Consider the following 17538-nt stretch of genomic DNA (forward strand, 5'->3'; position numbering starts at 1 on the left):
CAAAATTTAACACTTGCTAACACAGAAACATAACAGTGGGAGCAATGGGAGGAATGTCTAGTGACTGCCAGCTAGAAATCTTTATTTATTATGTGTGTCATGTAAATCTTCTTACCTCAAGTCCACATACAATGTCATACTTACAGGCTAGTACGTGACTGTAGGATCCCTTTGACTTTTTTGGTACAGGTTGGATCTAAGAAAGAGAGATTAGAAGAGAAATGCATACAATCAGGAATAGGCATACATTCACTGTGTTTACCTTTAACCTTGGTTTTGACACAACTCTTCTTTCACTTGTAGCAGTTCTGAATTCAGCTTACAAAGTTTGAGGTAACATCTAGATGAACTACCAATTTAAGGTATGTCTATACTCAGCACACTGAAGTGCTTCGCTGAAATGCCTCTAAGTAAGCTAGGCCAAGGACTAGAAACAATATAGCCATGTTAGCATGATGCTCTGCTTGGGTTTATACACCTTGCAATATATATTGCAGTTACGTGCAATTGTGCTTGAGTCTGCTAGAGTCCCAAGTTGTTGCAGCTCATTCTTTTATCATTCAACATTCCAAATTCAGTTGCTAATATGTTGACCAAAATGGCAGACACAATAAAAGGACACACAGATGGTTATCAAAGTAAAGGTGTTATGTGCCTGTCTGGCTTTAGGTGTTCCACAAAGATAGCAATCTTTTGTAAAATGGGTGACATTTATGAACCTGGGCATTCTCACGCTAACAACTGAGCACACAGTTTACTTGTACCAAACCCCAGTGCATGCACACAGATAAGGTTCAGACTGAATGCAAAAGGATTTAGTTTATACAACATCTGTTACTTGTTTGCATAAATTATATTACACTAAAATCTCATGTCCATGTTGAAGGGATGCACATGAAGGCTAGGGTCAGCATGTCTACACGTGGTGCTATGTCACTGTAGCAATGTGTCATGGCAACTTAGCATCCACAGGAAAGAACTGTGATGCTGCAGCTACATCACAGTACCTCGTTATAGCCCATTGCTATAGCGACATAGTGCCTAAAATTAACCATGCACAGCATGCACAGAGCAGTACAGGCTGTTACTGTGCTATCATTTAGTACTTCCTTTTGGATGCACATACAGGCTAGGGTCCAAGAGGAAGTACTAAATGACAGCACAGTGACAATGTCACCATAGCAAGACATGTAGATGCATCCAGAGAAGCCCATGTGGCCTAATGCATTATCTTTTTCCACAGTAAAACAAATAGAAGACCTGCTCCTCCATTGCTGTCAACATAATGTAGGCATTTATTTTCTGCAGTGTAACACTATGGCTACATGTATATTCTCAAGGCACAGCATCACGGGGCGTATCTACACATTCATTAATGTGCCGTAGTTATGGTGCATTAAGTTTATTACTTAGATAACCAAGTACTAAATCAATGCTCAGTAACTGGCACTACTGCATGGTAGCACCAGCACACAGGTTTTTAGTGATGATAACTGTGCAGTAGTGTATTAGCATGTTTTTGCCAGGCACACTTCTGTGCAGTGTTAGTAGGCTACTGTGCAGTTCGCACCTCGAGTAGACGTGCCTATGGAGTACCATACTAACACGGGGTGCCTTCACATGTTACTTGCCAGACTACATGTAGCACACCTATATTAAATACAGCGTTATATTAATGTGGCTGTCAGCAGGGCTTACTGGCATGTGCAACCTGTGCTGCACTAAGGTGGCTACCTTAGCTCCCTTTTGGGAAGTAATGTGCATAGTGGATAAAGCACATCTTGGTTCAGAACTCCCTGATGCCATATAGCTATAGCAGTGATGTTCAAGCTTTCAGCCCTGCAGGCTTGATAAGTGGTGCATGAGCTGGACCAGCTTCACATACTAGGATTGAGCCCCATACCACCCTGATCTGCCTCACCTGCTCTATCTAGCACACAAGACCATGTTTTCCGGCCTCCGTGCTTCCTCCCCAGGTCTGGAAATTTGACAGCAGGGAAACAGCAAGTAGCTCCAGTCTCTCCTCCACTGTGAAATTTTCACCCCCTTGGGGAGCCCTGTGAACCAGATGATATAGCTCTGTGTGCTGAATCAGGCCCATGGCTCAGGGATTGAGCACCCCTTCCATAGCATGCCCTTAACCCTAAGATGCTTCTGTGCTGGACCAATCTACAGACCGGGCTAGCAAACAACGGCTCTGGAGGGCTGTTAGGGGTCACATCCTTTTATCTTAGCTTATCAGACTCCAGTGCTGGCAACTAGGAAGGAAGCAGTGTTGAAGCTTCTAAGACATGTAGAGATCCCAGGAGAGATTTTCCTATGGGATGAATACATTGTTTCAGAATGGAGAAACAGGGCAAGGGAGCTGAAGTCCAGCATAACATATGAACCAAACAGTAAAGTAGAACAGATCCAGACCTAGAATTAATACGTTGTTATGTAGAGAAGTGTTTAGCCATGTTAGTCTGAAATTAGGCAAAAAATAGGGAAGGGTGGTACTTGAGAGACTAACTGGTCCAAAGAGGCACAAGTTTTTGTAAGCAACAACATACTTTGTTACATGTTAGTACCTGATGAGGTAAATTGTTACCTAGGAAAGTTCATACCCCTCTGAGCCAGTTAGGTTCTAATGGCATTTTTACATGTGCTTCGGGGGTGAGGGCACTTTAATTAGAATAGCTCTTGGATCCTCTCTAATTAAAGCACCTGTAGCATCTCGTATATCAGCATCCCCACATTTCAAAATGGCAGTGGGGGTACTTTAACTAAAGCTCATTTGAAAAGTTTTAGTTAAAGTACCCCAACACCATTTTGAAGTGCGGGGATGCTGATACAGGAGATGCAGAGGCTGGCTGGAGTATGCTAATTAGCACGCTCCAACAGACTCAATTAATCGACTCTTCTCTGATGTGCTGTAATTACAGCATGTCAGAGCAGCTTCCCTGAACACGTACAGGCAACCTAAGGTACCACCCTACTCTGCTTTCTGCCATTGCTAAGTAGTGGATTGAAAACTGTTTGGGATTTTTTCATCGTCACTTCCGAGTCTTAACCACAATAAAAAATGTTGAATTAGCCAACCCTTTGAATTGTTAAAATTATGTGTGTACAGTGTCTATATCTGCTAGCCAGTGACAATCACTTATGCATTTGATTATCTCTTGTAGCTTGTTGCCAGCCTTACTACTATTGATACTTTAAAGTGCCAGATAAAAAGCTTGAAGCTAATTACATGCTAGTAAAAGTGCCCTATGGTCATTAAAGTCAAATGAAACAGAGACTCAAACAGCTAAGAGCCTTGTAGTAATCTTTCCAAGGTGATCCCTAATGCTTACAAATCTACAATGACCCTTGTGCTGGAAACTACCATGCAGAATCCAACACCTACTCAAATAGCTACTTAGAGGCATAGGTAGATTAACGCATGGGCCAGCAGGGCTCAGGCCCAGGGGTCCATGCTAACCAAAGGCCCTGCTTTGGTGCCAAGAGGACGTCTGGTTCTGGCTAGCGCAGCCCCGCCACTAATCAGCAGCAGGGCATTAATTAAAGATGCTGCCACACACATAGCCAAGGGCACAGCTGGGTAGCCAGCTCCCAGAAGGTCTGTGGGGAGCAGGGGAATGGGGGGACAGATCAAGGCCCCCACAGTGAGGGAGGGGGTGGGGCAGGTGCTGCCCAGCTGGGTGGTGGATCTGACCCTGGGGCCTGGACTATGATGGAGCCAAGGGCAGCTCCTCACCTCCCCCCCCCCCCCCCGGGAGGCATAGGGGCCATATACCCACCTGGATGTGTGAGCAGGGCTAGGGCAGGCCCTCTTGCCAGTGGGGGGGGCTGGGAGTGGGTCAGGCTCAGTGGGGTGGGTGGCAGCAGTGCTGGGAGGGGTGTCTATGAGGGGGCTATAGGGAATTTTGGGGTGACTATAGCTCCCCAAGCTCCCTCCCAGTGCTGCCCCTGCTTAGGGCACTCTGCTTTGCTGCCTTTCCCTCAGGAGCCCCAAGAAGATGGGTGACATTCAGGAGGAACTTGAGGGGCTATAACCACACCAAAATTCCCCATAGCCACCACTTCCAGAGCTGCTACCACCACCCACCCCATTGAAGTCACCCCACTCCCAGCCTCGGCCCAGCCAGGAAGACTTGGCCCTAAGCCCATAGCGGGCAGCCTGCCCTCACCCCACACACAGATCTGGGGGGGGGGGGAAAGGGGGGCACACACCCCCCATGCCTCCCTCCAGGATACATGCAGCTGCAGGAAGCTGTCCCCCTTTCCCAACCCCTTCTGCACCCCCTGGACAAGCCACCTGTGGTTCCATCCTGCTCCTGGCCCCAGGGTTGCATTCACCACCTTGGCTGGGCAGTGCCTTCCCCAGCCTCAGCCCCTGCCCCACGCCCTGCATCACTGTGGGGGACTCAATCTGCTCCCCCCAATTCCCCTTCCCCACCACAGACTTACCAGCTAGATGCTGCTCTCTAAGACACCCAGCTTCATTCCTGGCCACAGGCATGTGGCATTTATCAGTGACATTAATTGGCTACACCAGCCAAAAAAAGCCAATAGGCAATAATGTTAATTTTCCTTTTTATTGGTGCTGATCTGATATGCAAACCGATATACAGGTGCACCTCTAGAGGGGGCCCCCAATTTTGTGTTTGCCCAGGGCCCCAGTAAATCTTAATCTGCCTCTGCTTGGAGGAAAAGCAAAATAGGGTAGCATTTAAAATTGCAGACTGCTTTCCTACACAGAAAGAGGTTCTCAGCCAGGGGTGCCTATGAAGTCATTATCATCCACATTTGATTTTATATTGGCTTGCAAGCTACAAGCATTCAACTGGAATTCAAACAATTTCAGCATAATTGGCAGTCAGTGCCCTAGAGAATCCAAGGAATGGAAGGGTACTGCAGGTGATACAAGACAGGATTGAAATGCATTGACAGAGCTGTGTGCATGGCTCTTTTTGGAGTGCCTACCTGCATTAAGACCAAATAAAACAGAAGCTTTTATTATTTTCTCTGCTCTCTTACTCTGAAACACTGAATGTGTGAGTACCAAGCAAAACACTTGGGCACTAAAAGTGTCATTGGAAAGATCATTTAACTCAAGAGGAGTGCTCAATAAACAGCTGCCAAATACTAAACCAGCATACTTTATTTATTCACAGATCATTCCAGTAAAGTAAATGGGACTACTCAAAGTGGGATTTCCTGCAGGATGGAACCCTAGGTTAGCAAAACAGCAGTGGTGATATCAGAGATTAGCAAGAAAAGACTGGCCCAATTTCATTGGCACAGTCAAACATTTGATATACCAAAGCTAAATTAGAAGGGAAATTGCTGGTGAATTTAGCTAATTAAACCAAATGTAGGCCTGACCTGTGTGATAGATTTCTTTTCCTGCAGACAAATAGTATGATGCAGAGACTTAGAGATAGGAAATTTCATTTTAACTGTCTGTTGGCCGCCATGGTAGCAAATCTGGTATCACATGATATGAAAGAATTCCAGTGGGATAAGCCATTCTTTTTCATTTTTGCTGTACGCTACAAGTAAACACCCCAGTAAACCCTGAATCCTGAAGAGTTTTAACTATTACTTGCTTCCTGTCTCCTTGTTCTATTTTATACATATATATTTAATTAGGCAAATGAAATAATGTAGTGTCTAATACAAAGCAAATTAAATTATAATTATTAAATATGTCTCTCAGGGGAAAATTTCATCAGGATAAGTAGGGAATTAGGAATGCTTCTACTTAATATTAATTAATATTAATGAGACTTCTGCTTCCAATTCCTCTGCATTACAGTGAAACCGTACCCCTTTGCCAGCATCTCCTGGCTCTAACATTACGTTATATAAGCTTACATCATACCTATTAATGAAGTGTGGAAATTTGCACACTATTTCTTTTAATCTTTACCACATAACTGTGGAGATAGGGGGAGATCAGGAAGACAACAAGGAAAATTCCTGTAGCAAAAGAAGGAGAGAATATGTGCTAAAGAATAATTTTATGGGCAATACTGTTTCTTTCCTTCAATGGAACAGTGTCATCAGGTGTTATCAGCGTGGTCATTACTGTTGTCCTTGTAAGGTGTTATTAATGTGTTATTAGTGTTGTTTCAGGAACTGTGGTGTTGGCAAAAGTCACAGCCAGGAGATCCCAATATCAATCTTATCCTAAAGAATGACCAAAGGCTTGATTTAGTGGCAAAGATTTGACCAGACTTACTGTCTACAAGCAGAGGCCAAAACGTGTTAGGGCTAACAAGTACATCAGACCAGGAGTTAAGGCATTTGTAGCTGTGACAAGGTAGTCAGCACAACACCACACAGGTTTTGTAGGTCGCTACAAATTCCCATACTTTCTAACCCTCCTTTTATACAATGATCAAAACAAATTGCACATAGCATTCCATCTGTATCATGAATGCCTCAAACCATCCTATGGGGACTTTTTACCATCTTGTACCATCTACACTTTTCCCAGACCCTGACAAAGGGACTTTGATCCCAAAAGTTTGCAGAGAGGGCAATTTTCTTGCCATTTTCCAGTTGCTCTAATAAAAGGTATCATTTTGGAACCAAGTGTTCTAGTTTTTTGTATTCAAACCATCCTGTATCATGGGTTTGTTTCACATTCTGACCTGGGTGTTTCTATTCTAGTCCTATCATGCAGACACTGGGTTATCCTACACCTTGTACAGCCATCTCTCCCTTCCATCTTCTGGCAGAAGTGCCCATCTGGCCCACAGGCCAAGCTTTGCTTACATAAGGAGTTCATGCATCAGTCAGGTTTGCTGGTCAGGCCTACTCTGGCCAAAATTTTAGCAAAGCGTTTGTATGAAGCAGTATATATTGATCAGTGTTCCAGTGAAGCCTACAATTAAAGGAAACCAACTCTTTCTATAACTCTTTATTACTGACCCATAACATGAGGGCTAGGCACAGGGTAAAGGGCACTATGCCATAGAGTTATAGGAGCTCAGGAAGGTATTCCAATTGTATGTTGTCCTAGACTTCTTGGTATGCATGGGAAAAATCACTTATCATTATATGCCTTCATCCTACTTGCCCCTCTCTGCAGATACTACTCTGGAGGTTGCTATAGAAGAGGGGGGAAACCATGCCTCAGTACCTCCCCATTCCTTCTGGGCCCCAAAGGATAGAGGGAGGGTAGCATCTCAGTGTTACATAGAGTTCAGGAAATTAAATGAATTACTAATCAGCCATTACACAGACCATGCAAGAGAGAGGTTTTCATGGTCTTTTCTATCTACATTGTGCGCCAGTGAAAGGGCCAGCACTGCTGAAAAATTAGCTACTCTGAACCATACATCTCTGGTTGGTCAAAGGCTTTTCTACTATCACAGGACAGCACTGGGCCTCAGGTTATGTCCTTTTGACCATTTACAACTCATTATAGAAGACAAAGCACCATCGGAAATGCACATTTATTTTATTCTGACTATTCAATTGCTAGCCTTGTTGCTAGATGCTACTTTTGGTCTCTTGACTCACTTTCCCTCTCTCTAATTTGGATAAAATAAAAGCATGAAAACTGAGAGCCGACAGGTGTTTCTTTTTCCTTTTCTGAATCCACAAAATATGGGGGGAAAAAAAACAATGACTTAAAAAAAAACAGGTTGAATCATATCAGTTCTGAAATTTACCCTATATTCCTGACTGCAGCTTCCAACTACTTTGTGGTTTACTGGATCCATTTACACTTACCTATTTTTATTCACCACCATAAGATTGTCCTAATGAAAATATTCTGAAAGTTATTCTATCCATTATAAAGGCACCCCATAAAATTTAATAAATATTAAATCAATAGGCTTCTATAGTAACTGTTATTTTTATAGCAGTTTCTATAAAATGTGCGGAATTTAATAGACAATTACATCCTTCCTATATAGTTTTGCTTTAAAACATTCAATTGAATTCTATATTTAGGATACAATTTTCTGTGGAATTTTATAGGTTTTCCCCCAAAACCCTGAGAAAATGTATTATTTAATCTGATAGAAGTTTCCTATAGGGTTTTTTCTTCTTTTTAGCTCTTTTTACAGAGGTAGAAAATCAAAGGGATATTCATGCACATACTCAGGATCTGCTTTAGGAGCACAATATTTCTAATGCCAGTTGACAAGAATGAAATGATAGTTTCTCTCAACCCCAACTCCATGTGTGCAGTGTAGAAGTCTGGACTGGTGGTATCATTTTTTACTCTGAAAAATGAATCCACTGTATCATTTGTAGCTGGAAAAAAACCTACATTCAAAGATAAGGATTTCTCTGTGAAAATTGGAAATCCCATCTAAAGCTTGAAGTCCCTAGATTCCCTTTAAATCTGCTGCAATCTGAAAGTAAGCAGATAAGCATGGTGAATATACTAGATCTCACTAGTACATCATTGTAGTATACTTCTTAAATCCAAAACAGCAAGAATCTGAAACAGGCTGGCAAAAATAAAATCCCATTCACAGTGTTTACTCTGAAAAAAAAATCACTATAAAGAACGTCAACTGTAGCAGCCTGAACCTTGTTTGTCACTAGATTAACTAGAGATCTGGCAAGGAGCAGTGACTCAGCCATTCATGCCCATTAGGCTGTGTGTGAAAGGTTCCATTCACTTACCAGCTGGCACGGGAGAATGTGATCTAAAGATGTGAACAAGTGCAATGTTTTGAGGCAGAATGGCCCCACTGCAATTTGAAACCAAAGCTGCAATTAATTATGTATGGAATGTGGCCAGGCACTCCTGGTATTGTAATCAAATGAGACCACACAGAGAAAAGAAAACACTCTATCATGCATCACATACTACAGAGATATTTAGAGTCCTCATAACAGTAGGAAATAAAAAAGAAAACTGATCAACATATTATTATTGCTGCTAATAGGTTAATTGCAAGAAGGTTATACGCATAGATGTGCTGATCACATCTCCTATAATGTAATATAGTACAATTTGTATAGTATGCTAAATTATATAGTATGATATAGTACACCCTCTCTTTACCTAACTGCTGGCAAATTATAAATCTGATGCTGAAGATTCTTGACCAGCTTCAACAGGTATAACTATATAGAGTGAGACAGAGCTGTGCAAAGATACTGCTAGCTCTTAATGCATTGTTTCTAGAACCAGAAGCAGGACAGCAAGGTTAGTATGGTGCTGTGCCAGGACTAAGAAGCTCTAATGGAAAGAAGGAACGTATTAGCCTGGTGGAATGCTGCACAAATTGTTCTACTACTACCAGTTCTGGGGCTAGCAGATGCAGAGCCAGCCTTTGCACAGTGCTACCTTGCACTATATGCAAGCCACACCCAACTCACTGTTAGAATTTGCAAGAATTCAGGACTTTCTAAGAGCATTGCAAAATGGGATATATGGCTCTGCCATTCTTATAAACTGTGCGCACCCACTTTTTGCTGTGGTTATGAAAGGTTACCCTGATTATGCAAACCATGATGGACACTACTTGATTTACAAATCTCAGCAGAAGCAGGATGGTCCTAGAGAGTTTGCATCTGGGGCACTTGGTGCAAGATAGAAGTTGGTGGCTATATGCAATGTCAGTAGATCAGTAAATGGGTTCTTCATTACTTAATAATGCCCAGTGATTGCAGATATCATTAAGATCTATAGTTTATGTATATCTTGAAAGAAGAAATGTCCCAAAGCTATCAATTTTAATAGAAACAGTCTATTTAATCACAGATTTGTGTCATTGTTTTAAACACTCTTACAGTGTTACCTAAAGCCCCAACTCAGTCAGGGTCTCATCTTGTTAGCTGGTGTTCACACTTTTAGTCCTCTCCATGGACTGCCACCTTGACAGGATGGATAGATCTGCATGCACTGATGACCCTCAGAGCAATACTCCATCAGGAGTCCCGTGCTCTTGGTAGGATCACCCATGGCAGCGGTAAGGTCAAAGGTGAGGTATCAGATATAGAGCAGTCCAGCACAACAACACCTCAATGGTGGAGCAGGTGGGTGCAGAAAGTATATTTCTCAGTGGCTGTGAAGGTAGATGAAGGCTTCAATAGAAGAATAACCCCAGTTGTCTTGGATCTCCTTACCACTGGACACCGGTTTCTCCACCAAGATCTGTATGGTTGCCAATGTGCAACAGCCTCCTCACATAAAAGAAGTCAGATGCAGGCTTCTTCTACTGGTCCAACATCTACTTTCATCTAAAACCCTTTACTTGACCCATGGGAGTGATCATCTTTGACCGTGCAGGATAGCCAACACTGACACTTTTAGTAAGAGTTCCCAAAGAGCTTGGCAAGGCAAAGGGAGAGTGAACAGAAATATTGCCCCCATTTTGGGACACTAAGTCACAGAAATGATGCTGAGGTAGGGACTCAATGCCAGAATTAGGAATTGAACAAAGCTGATCCTGGCCAGTGTCTGAACCTCAGGCCCATTCTTCCTTGCATCTCCTTTCCCATTTTCTCCACCCATATTTCACTTCAGTTTGTATCTTGTCCCAATTTAGACTGGACTTTTCAAAGCAGAGACTGTTAACTGCAGCATATTAGTACAAGTCCAATTTGATGGGACCTTCCATGTACCACTGAGAAAGATGCTTTTTGTTTTCTACATCAAAGCTGTAAAAGCAAAAATTAGGTGTTTAGCAAGCTGCAGTTGGCTGTATACCTTGCAGCAGGTCCTATACGGCCAGCATGAGCACTTTTAAAGCAACTTGAACCAGTACCAAGAGCATCAGTTTCCTCAGAGATATCTGATATACTTACTTGGCAAATGAAGCAGCACGTGCTGGTTTTAAATGTTTCATGTACAGCTCTAAAGATTGAACTAGTCCCAGTTCACTGTTTGCATTTTAATTTTGTTTTCTAGATGGTGTATCTGTTGGCAAGGGATGTTATTTTCATTAGTTTTCTATGTGTATTTTGATTTAACTGAGGAAAAGCCTGCTTTTACACAAATACATGGATACGCACACTGCTGAATGTACAGGGCATTAGATTTACATGTCATGGGCCATGTAACATAACAGTGGATGATCCTTTTAGAACAGTGAACTGTGCTTTGAGGAATATTAGGGTCCCATTGATGCCTTATTAGAAGGAAGCAAATTCTTCTTGCTTACAATTATATTTCAGTGACATTACAAGCAATTCCAGGATCTCAACAAATAAGACACAAGCTGAAAAATCAGTCTGATAACTTGCAGCCCAACTGCAATAATGAGGTTTGGCAGACCAGCATGAAACCAAAATCAATTTAAAGAAAATCCTAACAGAGAGAATGTGGGGTTACTACAAAGGAATGTAAATGAGGTACATTTGGATTTAGGATTTCCATTTTCTGACTGTAATTTGCATGTGACTAAGTAGGAATAGGAGCCTATGAGGCCATTTGCAACATGACAGCCTGTAAACTGCCAATGTCTGCTGGTTATGGAAGAGCCCACACAGTGGTATGTAACAAAACTGTTTATATATATTCTTCCCTTCTCCTGAGGCTTATCTCCCTGTCACATGAAATGTATCCATGGCTCGAGGGGTTCACCAGCAATGGTGCCACTGCCCATAACATGTTTATTTTTTCTTCCACAAAATTCTGTCTCTTCAGGTCCTTCTCACCCGCTTTGACACTCTCCCTTCTCAATTCTTCTTGCAAATCCAGAATTATATGACCTCTTGGTCTCTACTTTAGCTTTCAGAAATCTAGTAGTCAGGTCTTTTGCCCCTTGAACAGTAAAAAAAAGGTATAAACTTGACATTTTTGGCTCCATCCTTAAGTACTAGGGAAATCTGCAAGAAGAAGTAAGAGAAAAAGGGCTAATAAGAGTACTAAATGCACACTACATAGCTTATCATGGTAGTCCTATGAAAAAAGCTGTAATTTTCACATTCTTCAGATGGATAATGGTCAGTATGGTTCTAGTTTTAAAACAGCACGAAATAGAAGCACCTAACACTGCCCTAAATAACAGTCTCTAAGCCACAGCGTTCATGGAGTGCAATAGAACAGATAGAGAGTAAATAGTCTAATGTAAGTTATACTGCAAGAAGCAAAGTAGAACAGAATAAAGAGTCTCAGTAGCATCTTCTTCTGCGAGGGAAAAGATAACTGTTAGACCAAGTGGAAAGCCATGCTGATAAATTCACTTTTGATACCTAAGGACAGCCTTCTGTTTTGTAGAGAGGCAATGAAGTTCTATTTGGGAGTTGTTCCCTAACATTGCAGAATGATAGGATGTTACTCTTTTTACACTTAATATGGCCTCCACTATTGGGGCATCCTTCCAAAAAAAAGAAGGGGAATCTGAATATCTCAAAGATATCCCATGAAATACAAACATATTATTATCCCCATTTACAGATCAAGAACTTAGGAACAAAGGGCACCTACACATATGCCCAACACCTGCTCCAATGCCTGGTAATTACTACGCATCGGAGCCAACTCAAAGAATCAGAGAAAAAGCAACAAGTGATTAATCGAGTCTGCTAGAGCAGTGCTTCTCAAAGTCGTGGTCCGCGAACCGGTACCGGTCCACGAGTCATCAGTCGCCAGTCCACAGCAAGTTGCCAGGAAAGAAAGAAATATCTTTTCAGAAGCATAACATTGATATGTCATAGTGCCACAGTTCGTACGTTCCAACACTCCAGGTGATGTCACGTTGTGCGAGGTGAGGAAAGAGAAAGAAACAGCCAGTCACGCATTTGTGTAGCACCGTTACATGCAGTTGCTGCCACTGGCAGGAATTTAAACAATTATAAAAGAATAAATAATTGGAGAAAATACCCCAGGAAAATAAGAGAAAAAGCAGACACCACAGAGTCATTTTGTTTTAAAAGTATTCAACCTGAATTTAGAAATAAAATCTCTAAGATCTCACAATAAATATTAACTCTGTAACAATGTTCATCTCCTTTGCAAAGAACAAAACAACCTGCTGTTGTGTTAGTGTGACTCAGCTGACTTTTTCTTTGACTAAAAATACTAGAAAGTCTGAAATAAATTGACACATCTTAAATATGGGAATTCTCCATCTTTCACCCTTCTGAAGGCACCAAAAACTGAAAAGAGAAATCACCTTGTATCTCATTTTCTAAGAAAGCATGGAACATAAAACAGAGAAGAAAGATGAAGGATGCCTTAAAATGCTATCTTTGCAACAACTTAAGCACTAGAAATGGGCAAGAACTAAAACCCTAGAAGCCAACATTCAGATTTTTAGGAAGTTCAGAATTTAAATCTGATTAGATATGTACATTACCAAATCCCAGGACCCAGCAATTGGTGTTTCATCAGAGCTGAAGCCAACATTTTTCATTTCAGACCTGCCTCTACTGATTATGTCCTCAATGCAACAGCTAGAAAAACAAGAAAGCTTTGCTTGCACTTTAACAAAGCCTTTTTTTTTTTTAATTGTGTTCCCTGTTAATTAAGCTTATTTTTAATTCACCATTATTTGTAATTTTCATTAGTCCTCAACAAACAGATGACACAAAATAATCTGCTCTTTCTGAAAAAGCTTGAGGAAAAAAACAGCCCACCTTAATTTGAGAGGGGATCTTAAGGCCTTTTTTTAGTTCTATAGTGCTACGTTATCCTTCCTTAACTGGGAGTTGTCCTGTCAAATGCAGTAATACCAATTTGTTAAACATTAAGACTATGCTCGCTTATTTTACACAATTTGTTTTACTTACCTTTCATGAAAAATTGCTTTATTGGTATATAGAGTACTGGCCTGAATAATTAATAAAAAAACCGACACATCAGACCATCTTGAGAGATGCTCTTCCTTCCAGAGGACAGCCTCTCCATCTGCATGGTATTTTAATGTTGACTTCTGGCATTTACCGGTACAGAGCAGCCAATACCAACACTGAACAATGTGTTTATAATGGCTAAGGAAGAAGAAAAGAAGTGCTAATGAGAATTTAGCTCATTGTCATCTCAGTTTTTCATGTATTCAGTTATATGTCATTTGCTTATATCTTTTGACGGACAACATTCATGCCAGCTGCTAGCTGAATGGGAACTTTCCAACCACATTTAAATAGACTGTTTGTCTTCATTAGCTCTTTGTACAAATTCATTCTGAGAAGACTTGAAAACTGTCATTACGCAGTCCTAGTCTTTCAACCACACCACCACAGTACTAAGAAATTTGCTTTAGAAGGCTTGCTCCACTTTTGTTAATTTGAAATATAGGAAACCTTTCCTAACTTGGAGTTTTATGCTTCCTCTCATCACTATAGTATTCAACCACCCTTTTGTATTCTTACACTCTCTCTCTCTCTCTCTCTCTCTCTCTGAGTCACTGAGTTTTGATAATATTTTATCTGTATTTATTTAATTGTACTTCTTTGTTCTAATCCTGCACTATGCATGGACTAGTCAATAATTAAGTAATACTGTCTTATCTGAAAGAATGCCAGGAAAGAAAGCCACCTTTGCCTATCAGGTGTGTTTATGCATGCACAGTAATAAAAAAGATCCAAAGTGAACAGCAAAATCAGTTTCTATCTTTCAAAAATGCATGTTATGAAAGAGCAATCTGGGCTCATAATAGAGATGATATCTTTTATTAGACCAACAAGGTTTTTTGCTAAAAAATTCCTTTAATTTTTTCTTTAATTTTTGCAAATATCTTGTTGGTCTAATAAAAGATATCAGCTCTACTATGAGCCCTGGAAGCTTTTTCCTTTAGACCAATACAGCTACAACCTGGATACCTGTTGTGAAAGAGGGCAGAGAACATGGTGTAAAGAGAGAGCTGCAAAGGCCCTGTAATCCTACACAAGATTAGAGAGGGACAAAAACATTTTTTAAAGATACTTTCAAAACTTGTTGGTAAACTTAAAAACATTCTCCCTCAGGTTTGTTTTGGGCTAGACATACAAGACTATTGTGGAAATCTGGTCCTAAATCACTCCTAGGCCATGGGCCAGCACTTTATTTCAAAAGCAAATACTAGATCCTGCCTCTGCACTTTCCATCCATACTGAGTCCAAATCCATTGTTTGTTTCTTCTAGAAGGATAGACAACAAGTCTAATATTCACTGCCTTCTTGGCCTCATCGAGGGAAGGAGCACATGGCCACTCTCCTTTGTTGCCTTTTCAGGTGACTCTCTTCAGTTGTCTCTCTCATTTCATACGCTCATAGGAAAGTAGGGGTGGAAAGGACCTCACAAGAACATCTAATCCAGCCCCCAGCTCAATGCAAGATCATCCCTGACTAAACCATCCTATCCTTCTCTTGCAAATGTCCACAGGTGGAGTCTCCACAGTTTGTCTAGGTAGCCTTTTCCAATGCTTGACCACCGTCATGCTCAGAAAGTTTTTCCTAATCTCCTATCTAAACTTGCTGTGCTGCAGCTTGAAGCTGTTGCTCCGAGTCTCATCCTCTAGGGCCACAGAGAATAATCCATCTCCATCCTTTTTATAATCATCCTTTAGGTATTTGAAGATTTATCAAATACCTCCTAAATCTTCTCTTCTCCAGACTAAGTAATCCTAGTTCTTTCAGTCTTTCCTCATAAATCATGTTTTCCAGGCCTCTAATCAATTTTGCCGCTGAGGTTTTTCTTAAAATGTGGGACCCCAAACTGAACAAATTACTCCAGGTGAGGCCTCTCCAGTGCCAAATAGAACAGAAAAATCACTTCCCTTTGTTTGCAAGTGGCACTCTTGTTAATACAGCTCAGCATACAGCTGGTTTTTGGTTTTTTGATTTTTTTTTTTTGCAACAAGTGCATACTGTTGTCTCATATTCAGATCAAAGTCCACTGTAACCCCCAAGTCCTTCTCTGCAGTTCTGCAACCTAGCCAATGATTCCCCAGTCTTTATTTGTATATATAATTATTCTCTCCCAAGTACAGGATATAGCATTTGTCCTTGATGAAATTCATCTGATTGATTTCAGGCCATTTCTACAGTTTGTCCAAGTTATCCTGAGCCCTAACCTTACTTTCCAGAATGTCTGCAACTATACCCAACTTGGTGTCATTTGCAAATTTGCTAAGCATGAAATCAATCCCATCTTTATAAAATCAATGTTTCTCTAGTGACGATAGTTATTCTACTCCCCACCCCCAATTTCTCAGAGAGAAGTAACAAGCTATTTCTTGCTCTTAGCACTAAAGGAAACCACACAAACATTCTAGGGTAAGTGTTGCCAGCAGCATCATGTAGTACAACATATATTGTTAGTTTGTGATACAGGAGCATAGATCATCAAGGCAGTCACCTGCTATCACATGCAACCACATTCTATAATCTTGTTGATAAAGAGATCAATTAATCAGGTTCTCCACTAATCCTGTACTCTAGAAGGCTGTTCCAGAACCTCAATTTTCCTTAAACTAACATATTATTATAAGTCTTATGATATTTGGTTTTTGTTTGATTTTTTTGTTTTTTGTAAAGCCCCATTTACATGTTAAGTTTCATTAGAAAGCAATGATTGCAAAGGAAATCTTTCAAGTATAAATCTGAAACTCAAGAACAAGATGACAAAATAAAGAAGATACCTGCTTATAATTTTTAGAAACATATTACTTTTAAATCATGTGACATTTTTGAGAATCAGGGTTTTTTCACAATTTTTAAATGGCAGGATTGGTAATGATTCAGATGTACCTTTTACCCACTGGTCCACTGGTGTATGAAAAATCAAGTCAACATAGGAAAGAGAGCCCTAGCTCAGAGGACAGCAACAGTGGATGCCTTCTCTAGGAAAAGGAGGCAAAAACAGTGATAATTTCACACAAAGAGCTATTCTCTACTATAAGGAACAGATACTGGATTTGAATTCCTATATGGATTCCTACCAGAGCAGATTTATCAACAAAGTCTCAGATAATATATGTTTTACATTAAAACAAATGCCATATTTGAACTTTGGAGGCACAAGTACTTAGACTGCATTGGGTCAGCTCATCTCTAGTTTTGAATGGGAGAGCTTTGCAAGATATTACTCCTAGCACATGCTACTGTTAATTGTAACTAATCACTACATAGATTTTTCAGAAAAACAAAACCCATTCTTGGGTTTCTTCCAGAGCAAGTATCCTATGTTTTCTATGGGTTTTAGAAATGACATTTCTGATCTCCAGAGAGCAATTTCCAGTCATTAAGTGTATAATTCAGTGCACTAAACTGAACCAAATTAATAAATCTATCAACAATGCAATCTTTCCCCAAGTGAGACAAGTGAGAACAGTTTAAACAGATATGTAACTTTTCATATACAGCAACATTTGGATTCAAAAGATGTGGGTGGATGTTTCCATTGCCAAGAATAATTCATCATCATAATTTCCTTTCAGATCACTTTTCTTAATTTTTAATCATTATTCTGTACCTTATTTACTGCCTGTCAGATATATTCTTTTCCTTTCAGAAATGCAATTATAACTTCCTGTCAAGAGAGAGAAGCTGTGCAGGCACTGATTTGACCAGAAGCTTCTAAGAAAACAATGGTAGTTACAGACAAATATATTCAAGAACTAAAACTGCCTTTTTGTGTTTCTCTGT

General features: G+C 40.5%; 1 long non-coding RNA gene across 1 annotated transcript; it reads right to left on the reverse strand.

Annotated features, from left to right (window-relative positions):
* Positions 1-9703: 9703 nt before the first annotated feature.
* Positions 9704-16729, reverse strand: LOC132250927 (uncharacterized). The gene is made up of 3 exons (XR_009462639.1): positions 16642-16729; positions 13702-13902; positions 9704-11796 (listed from the first exon to the last, which is right to left on the reverse strand). It is a non-coding gene; the product is annotated as an uncharacterized LOC132250927 (long non-coding RNA).
* Positions 16730-17538: the final 809 nt, after the last annotated feature.

This window comes from Alligator mississippiensis, chromosome 5, assembly GCF_030867095.1.
Source record: "Alligator mississippiensis isolate rAllMis1 chromosome 5, rAllMis1, whole genome shotgun sequence".
NCBI lineage: Eukaryota > Metazoa > Chordata > Crocodylia > Alligatoridae > Alligator > Alligator mississippiensis.